Here is a 7,483-nt window from a genome sequence, read left to right as displayed (position 1 = left end):
TGCCAGAAGCAGAAGTGATCCTGGGATTCTCTCTACACACCGTTTTTTTTGCGGGGGAGGGCAATGGGCCATTCATGCATAGGTGATCATGCCTCTAGCTTATTTCCAGAGCATTAGGTAGAGAAAGAAAGAAATGCATTTTATGCAGAAATTGCTCTTAATATATCCAGAGTCTGGCCTAATAGATGCAATTGAATGTGCCTCATTTTCCTGCTCATCTGCAGGTAAAATTCCTCACTGTCTCCCAAGCAGGACGGACAAAGAGATGCGAGAGTGTATCTTACCCTATATGAAGACATGTGCTCCTAGAGCTTCTATTCAGCCTGTCACAACTCAATCCCATTTTCCTGAATGGCTTGTTTAACTTTCACAGGGTATCAGATGAACTGTGGTGTAAATAATATTTGAACAAGAGGGAGATTATTGAGCTGCCAGCTAAAAAGGCACTTTACAGATACCCCATTACCCTGTTTAAATACCCCAAGCATTAGTGCGCTTGGAAACCTCTTCATATTAAGTAATCATTTTAAAACAACACACATTGTTCAGCGGGAGGCACCCGATTCCAGCTCCACATTTAGCACTTAAAAGAGTTTAGAGACTCCAGACGCCCTTATCAACTCTCAGACAGGGGCACTAAACGTCAGGTGGCTTGCTCCTGCCTGGAAACCACAGGCTAGAGCTCAGATGAACACAGGCTCCAGTTAAGTGCTTAAAGTATTAAGAGAATCTAAAAACAAAGTGCGCACCATTAACCAAATTGGGGCTGGCTTTTGATGATCTATGACTGGTATTTGTGGCTTGGTCTTTGTCAAAAGTTTTTTAAAAGCGAAGGGGTTGGGGGTGGAAATGACATGCTTATAACTCTTCTCCAGGATACAACAGAATAAGAAGGGCCCGTTAATGAGTCTGGACCAATGAGCATTTCTAAACATCTGATTTTCCCCCTCAAACACAATTAGCTATGAGAGGCCACCAGAAGGAAAAAAAAAAAAAAAAAAGCCAGCTCTAATGTGAAGAAATTGCTGGCATGTATTCATTAGCCAATCAGAAAATGAAAGTAAAAAAAGGTGAGAAAATGGCTTTTTTTTCACATTTAAAACTGTAGAAGCCAGCCTTTGATCTCCTGTAAGGATAGTGGATGGAAATTTAATTATTTTTGTCTTCACTTAACTTAGAAAATTATTTAGATGGAAAAAATAATAATAATCCTCCACTGGGTAAGACACAATGCTTTTCAAAGTACTTTTGCTCCTACCGTCTTAATTTGAGCCTCATAAAAGCACCATGAACTAGGTAAAACTGTGTCCATTTTACAGATTGGAAAATAAAAACAAACTAGCTCAGCAACGCTCCGAATGTTCAATTTCAAACTTATTTTTGGGGGTGGCACCAGTAAGAAATAGCTCTAGAGAGAAAACACAGGCCATTCAGATCCTAGTAGAAGTTCAAAAATTCCAGTCCAAGCCAGAACAATCATCAGAGACATTCTATGGAGATACTCTATTCCTTGGTAATCACATGGATCCCCCACTCACTCTAACACCCAGGAAAGAAGGTCACTCTTTTTTTTTTTTTTTTTAAACTTGAATTTTTTTTTTTTGATGTGGACCTTTTTTTTTTTTTTAATTAATTAATTTATTTATTTATTTTTGGCTGTGTTGGGTCTTCGTTTCTGTGCGAGGGCTTTCTCTAGTTGCGCGAGCGGGGGCCACTCTTCATCGCGGTGCACAGGCCTCTCACTATCGCGGCCTCTCTTGTTGCGGAGCACAGGCTCCAGACGCGCAGGCTCAGTAGTTGTGGCTCACGGGCCTAGTTGCTCCGCGGCATGTGGGATCTTCCCAGACCAGGGCTCGAACCCGTGTTCCCTGCATTGGCAGGCAGATTCTTAACCACTGCACCACCAGGGAAGCCAAGAAGGTCACTTTTGATGCCTTTGTCCCAATCTCAAATCAAAGGTCTGGAACCAGAGAACCTTCACTTAATCCCAAGAGACCTTTAGTAGATGGCATTGATCTTCAGTTTTTCCCTTGAGAAAACTTCTATGCATGATGGTGAAGATTAATTATGATATGGGTACACAATGCCTGGCACACACTATGGGCTTGATAAAAAAATGTTTTTCCTCAGTCCCATGTTGGGAATTTCTTGGTTGCCCCTGGGCCATGTGTATTCTAGGAGAGAGACCCTAGAAGGTAAGGCATGGTTTCCTTGTGCTCTGAACCGCTATTGTTAACAGAAACTCCACCCTTCTTTTTTTAATTGAAGTATAGTTGATTTATAATGTGTTCATTTCTGGTGTACAGCAAAGTGATTCTGTTATACATATATATATGTATATATCTGTCTTTTTTTCAGATTCTTTTCCATTATAGGTTATTACAAGATATTGAATATAGTTCCCTATGCTATACAATAAATCCTTGTTGTTTATCTTTTTTTACATATGGTAGTGTACATCTGTTAATCCCATACTCCTTATTTATCCCTCCCCACAGCTCCTTTCCCCTTTGACAACCATAAATTTGTTTTCTATGTCTGTGAGTTTGTTTCTGTTTTGTAAATAAATGCAACTGTACTATTTTTTAGATTCTACATATAAGTCATAACATACAGTATTTGTCTTTCTCTGTATGACTTATTTCACTAAGCAAAATAACATCCAGGTCCATTCATGTTATTGCAAATGGCAGAATTTCATTCTTTTTCATGGCTGAGTAGTATTCCATTGTGTATATATGTACCACATCTTCTTTATCCATACCTCTGTTGATGGACACTGAGGTTGTTTCCATGTCTTGGGTGTTGTGAATAGTGCAGCTATGAACATTGGAGTGCATGTATCTTTTCAAATTAGAGCAAAAGAAACCCCATCTCTTATTTGGAGGGGCAGACATGCTACACCCCCCCTTTCTGATTGGCCCCCTGATGTGTGCAGGCCCCATGTAGCGTGGGTTCAGTCAACATCTTCCACATATTCCCGTGATCTTTCCGCAACGCTGTACTTCCATCGCAAGGGATACTATGAAGATTTCCCTTCCAAGTCTAGCCCTATATTCCAAATAATCAAATTTAAATAAATGTGTTATACTTAAGTTTACCCTTCACTGCTGAGTTGATCTAGTCTTCAATGTAGAAGTTAGTTTAATATCTTTTCATTTTCAGTTTTCAAGACATGCTATGATGAAGTCCTGCCCCAAAGATTCAGCCCGATTTTGACCACTAACTCAACAAATATTTATCAAGCACCTACAACGTATGCAGCAGCAATTCTGCTTGGTTCTGGGAAGAAAACTGAACAAGACTGTCTGCAGTTCCTGTTTTCAGAGGGCTTGCTTGCATTCTAGAGTGAGAAACAATTAAGAGACAAATAAAATAAACGCAGGCTCTGATCTGCCGCGAAGAAAAAAATATAGAATTGAGAAAGGACTAGTTAAGATTCCACAAGCAGGAAATGGAAGGGGGGGGGGTGGCATTCAAGCTGAAATCTACAAGAGACTCAGCAAAACTCCCCTTTTCAACCAAGCCCGAGCCCGATGCATATCTCAAACAGTTGGCTTCTGAGACAGTCCCCTTAATCCAGCGAGCATTTGGCTATGTTTTCAACGTTTTACACACACACCCATAGAACTTTTAAATACACACTATTTCTCTGTGAAGTCATGAAATGGTGTTTCTCTGAGATGACATTTTATAATGCGAGACAAATGTCAGTTAGGACCCGGGACTGCTGAACCTCAGGTCTTTCCAAAAAGTCATTTCTGGAAAACATAAATCATCCCATGAGCTTTCATGATGGATGTGAACGTGGCAAAGGTCCATCCTTTACCTCACGCTCAATAATTCTCAGCAGCGTCTTCACCGCCCATACATTTCTGTCACTCCGGGCAGGTTCTAGGGACTCTGGAAAGTGCCCTAAATCATGGAGACGCTCCTTCCGCGCTTAGAAGTGATTTGTCAAGGGTTTTCCGCAAGTGGAGGGGCCATGGGAGCAGGCGTCGCCCAGCTCCCCGTGGCTCTGAGAAGGAAATCAGAACGGAGTCCTCCAGGAGCTGTTTTCCTGAATGGGACTCCATCCGATAGACCAGCTGAGTTAGGGAGGGGCGTCCTCAGATTACAGATAAGACCACGGAGCCGAATCCAACAAGCAGGGATTTCCACCCAGAACTGTGCAGTGAGATGAGCAGATATTTGTCTATGAAGGCGGTGAGTGAAGGAAAGCGCCAGTAAAAATTATATTATTAAGGAGTCTTCTTGTCTTCTTTCATTGCTATTAGCCCATTTATCCCATGGAAATTGTTACCTTTGGGGCGATTATGCACACACCCCGGCATAATGATGACCTCACCTACACATGAAAGATTATCCCTTTGAAAAGACCAGCCCAATTTGTGGAAGGTCCTTGTGTACGAAGAAACCGATATCTTTGGGAATTTTTTAATTACTTGACTTTTCCATGGGGAAAAGAGAAGCTTGTCTTCTGAGCTTTGACGTTGCAGGAAAGGAAAAGACACAGCTAATTTTGTTGCCATATGAGATTATCTGGGGATTGTTTATTTTCCATTGCTTCTCTGACAAGTCAAAAAGGATCTAGAATCCTGGTTCACATTGAGTGTGTCCGTTTTCAATTCCTAAACTCTCCATAGTCTGTGAAAGGTTTCTTTGCAGAATAAAGCATGGGAAGTGGTCGGCAGATTTTGCCCTAAATGGACTTTCGACATTCCGAACAAGGATTGCGATCTTTCCCAGGACTGTTCTTGGTATTCAGTGCTTGTGACATCATCAAAGACCTGGGCATGTGACTTGATCCTCAGCTCTCAGGCCCCGAAATGATACCAATTCCTGTTCTTAGAACGCACATAGGGTCAAGTGTTCATGGGCTTGTTCTGCTGCTGTATCTAAGCCTGGGATCAAGTTTGACATTCAAAACAAAGTTGAAGTCACCATAACCCCCTATAGGATGACTGAGGCCATTAAAAGCTGCACCAGGATTTCTGTCGCCACAAAGGGCAGACAGGATCTTTAGGTCTCTTTTTTTCAGACAACACGCTGGTAGCGTGGTAATTGGAACGTGGTTTATTTGGCCAGAGGTGGTGAAGGACTGAGTCATCCCTTCAGCAAAAAAACCCTGAGGAAAGGCTGGTTCAAGGAACCTGACACTTGATGGCCTTTCAACTCTGGGTCACGTCTGCTTAGACCTTGAAGGCAAATTCCCTGTGGGAACACGTATACAGTGATGTCAAATTGCCATGGGGCTACATGGTAGCAGGGATTTAATCAAAGCTGGGATTACCCCTTGAGGAATCGGAAAGAGCCTGAGGTTTGGAAGCTGAGGAATTTGTTTCTCTTTTTCTCTGATTCTTAGCAGCCTTATCTGTGAGTTCTAGATGATAAAAACACCCACCACACAGGGAAGGTTGGAATCATTAGATCAGATCTTTCCTATTATTAGTTCGCTCCCGCCCTCCCTCCCTTCCTTCCTTCCTTCCTTCCTCCCTTCCTCCCTCCCTCCCTCCCTTCCTTCCTTCCTCCCTCCCTCCCTTCCTTCCTTCCTCCCTCCCTCCCTTCCTTCCTCCCTCCCTCCCTCCCTTCCTCCCTTCCTTCCTTCCTTCCTTCCTTCCACTCCCACCTCCATTTGGAGAACAGTGTTTTGGAAGGAGATTTTTAAAAATCATCTTCTAAGGCTAGAAAATGGATGAATTCTTTAGAAAATGTTATTAAATAGCATCTCTGTATTAAATACATACATATATTTATATGTATAGCATGTATTAATAACTTAGCTTACAGCTTCTCATTTACCCTTTCCAGTGTTTCTGCCATATGGATATTATAATCATCACATTTTACAGATGAGAAAACTGGGGTTCAAACAAGTTCATCCACTTGCCAGGAGTCTTACCTTGGATCACTGCCGGGTCTGGGATTTGAAGCCTGATTAATCTCATTTCCAAATTTATATCCTCTCTATAGGCTCAAGTTCCAACTGGTAACAGCAGACTGTGTATTCTAATCAAAATCTAAAAGAGAAGCAAAGTCAGATGGCGTAGATCAATGGTTGCCAAACATAACTGCGTCTAAGAGAAACGTGGGATACTAACTAAATGGGGAGTCCCAGGACTCAGCCCTGGAGATTCTGACTGAGCATTTGTAGGGCAGGGTCTGGGGATCTGCATGTTAACAAACACCCTAGAGGGTTCCAGTGGTCCAAGGTTCACAGCTAGGGAAACATGACTAGAGACTCTATGTGTGGACGTCCCCCCCTCATCCTCTGTGACACAAAACCAGGACCCACCCAGAGCGTCAGCTTGCTCTCTGGGAACGGTGCTGAGCTGAGGAAAGACAGGAGCCCCAGTGCTGAGTTCTCTAAACGTCTGAGCACTCGCAGGTCACAGGTGCCACTGAAAGCCACGGGCCATCTCTGCCCACCGCAGCCATCGTGATCAGGGAGTGATAAGTACGCAGAGCTGTAGGTAACTACCCACCATCAACGTCAGTAACTAAGAGATGAGCTGAAGAAAATAACCAGATTCAGTCTTTCTTGAACTTTATAGATGGTTGGCCTTTTCTTTTTTTTCTAGAAAATGTTGGGAAGAATGTTGAGTCACTCACTTGAACTCCCAAAGCTCTGAACCTGAACAAGGCTCCCGTCCATTCCAGAAAATCTGGAACTTTGCTGACTTCACCTCTGAATCCAAGATATCAGGGGACTTGCCTGCAGAGGGCTTTGGCTGACTTACCTGCACTCACCTGACAGCACAGACCATTCTCTCAGAAAGAATCTGCTCTAAATCTCAGGTGTTTCCTGGAGGAGGAGCCAACGGCAGGCTCTGAGGACAGTGGTCCTCAAACTTTGGCTGCGTTAGCATCCCTTGGGAGCTCACGCGAACAGAAGCTGCTGGCCTCATCCCCACAGAGTCATAATCAGTAGGTCTGGGGTGGGGGCCAGGAATCTGCATTTCTCACAAGCTCCCAGATTACGTTGACGCTACTTGTTGGGGAACGACCCTCTGAGACACATTGCTGTAGGCATTAATTCTGTACCAACGTCAAGACTTTGAAACTTTCACAGCTGTGAGGAAATATAAGTTCTTTGCCTCAGTTCCACCCTGGGGAGAAAAGGCTTACCCAGTTCACTTCTGTTAATCATGTTTCTATAAAAGTTGTCAAACAATCCTCAGTAATGTTTCTAACAACGCTTGGCTAAGAATGGTTTTAGACAAGAAAAGTGTGAATAAGTGCAGGGACCTAAGCTCCTCATGGGGCTTGTTCATGTCCTGTGTTGTCTGTCACTACAGAGGTTCCAAAGACACACCAGGGATTTGTCTTCATTCTGTACCTGGTTGGCAGGACAACCGTTAAAGAACTGCATCTTTGGGACTTTCCTGGCGGTCCAGTGGTTGGGGCTTGATGCTTCCACTGCAGGGGGCACGGGTTTGATCCCTGGTCTGGGAACTAATCCCTCAGACAAAAAAATAAAAAA

This window comes from Balaenoptera acutorostrata, chromosome 3 (genome assembly GCF_949987535.1).
Source record: "Balaenoptera acutorostrata chromosome 3, mBalAcu1.1, whole genome shotgun sequence".
Taxonomy (NCBI): Eukaryota; Metazoa; Chordata; class Mammalia; order Artiodactyla; family Balaenopteridae; genus Balaenoptera; species Balaenoptera acutorostrata.
This window is presented reverse-complemented; position numbering follows the sequence as displayed.